We start from the raw sequence: 1,447 nt of genomic DNA, 5'->3' as shown, positions 1-1,447 counted from the left end.
GGCAGCAGTGGTGGTGGGAAGACAAGGGAGGGAGAGAGAGAAGACATCGACGGTGGTGGGAAGACAGGGAGAGAGAGAGAGAGAGCCGTCGCTACAAGTTGGAGTGGTAGTGGTGGGAAGATAGGGCAGAGAGAGAGAGAGAGAGAGAGAGAGCGAGAGCGAGAGCGAGAGAAGACAGGGGGAGAGAGAGAACCGACTCTACAACTTGTAACGACGGTGGTGGGAAGACAGGGCATAGAGAGAGAGAGAGAGAGAGAAGACAAGGGGAGATAGAGACTACAGCAGCGGTGGCAGAAAGATAGGGCGAAGAGAGAGCGAGAGAGAACAACAAAGAGAGAAGATAGGGGAGAGAGAGAACCACAGCGGCGGTGGCAGGAAGATAGGGTGGAGAGAGAGAGCTAGAGAGAAAGAGAGGTCGAATGTTTTCTGGGTATCAGGGGTAACTTAGGTCATTTACGAAAAATTGTAAGGATATCTTGGACATTGGGCGGCTCTGAAACGCATTAAGAGCTGGCCCAAGGTCTATGATTTTCAGATCTAAAAATCAGTTTCAGACCTAATTTAAGAGGTACAACCAAACAAGGAGTGAGGTCTGAAAAATAGCATTTTTAGATTCAGACCTCTAAAAAGTGCAATCAAACGACACCTAAGCCTTTGTTTTCTAATCCAGACATAATGTACAAAAACCCAAATTAGGCTCGCCCAAATAAGAATGGAAATGGGGTGGGTTTGGAGTGGGGGATCATACTCCCCATTCCTACCCTTGACTTTAAGTAAGTCCCCATCTCCGACCCCTGATCCCCATTGGGAGAAAAGTTAACCTCTATTTGTTATCTTCCATTGGAGACATGAATCCCGAGTGTTTTCAATTTTTTTTTTTTTTGAAAAAAATTAATTCAAATAAAAAATTTTAAATTATATTTTAATATATATATATATACATATAATATTAAATATAAATAACATTTAATAATATAATCAGAATTGAGGCCGGGCCGACACTTCACTCACCATTCCGGCCAAGGCACTCTCCACCTCTGACCAGCGGGGATGGGGAGAATCGCCATCCCTACGTCCAAATAACAGCCGTAGGTCTGGTACGCCCTAATTTTCTCTTGCTACTCCCCCTCTTCCTTTCGACCAGAATCCTCACGCACGTTTACACGTGTCCAGCCTATTCCGGTCTTGATCATCTGGCCAAAACAAACAGAACAAAACACATATTAGAACCGACTTTCTACATCCTTGGCCGAAGTAATGTTGTTCTCGCGTCCAAACAACTTAACGACACTAGGCAACCCCACTAATCCACCATTTTCCGGAACGAACTTTCAGTAAATTCCGTTGCCTTACAAGGGTATTATAGAATCTACGAAATTAATTTGGATTTTCCATTCCATACTTTTTTTTTTCTTATTAAAATATTCTCTCTCTTCCCCGGCTCCGT

Source organism: Nelumbo lutea, chromosome 1 (assembly GCF_056320005.1).
Source record: "Nelumbo lutea isolate HS-2025 chromosome 1, American lotus-T2T, whole genome shotgun sequence".
Lineage (NCBI taxonomy): Eukaryota > Viridiplantae > Streptophyta > Magnoliopsida > Proteales > Nelumbonaceae > Nelumbo > Nelumbo lutea.
The sequence above is the reverse complement of the archived record's forward strand: the minus strand, read 5'-3'. Positions refer to the sequence as shown.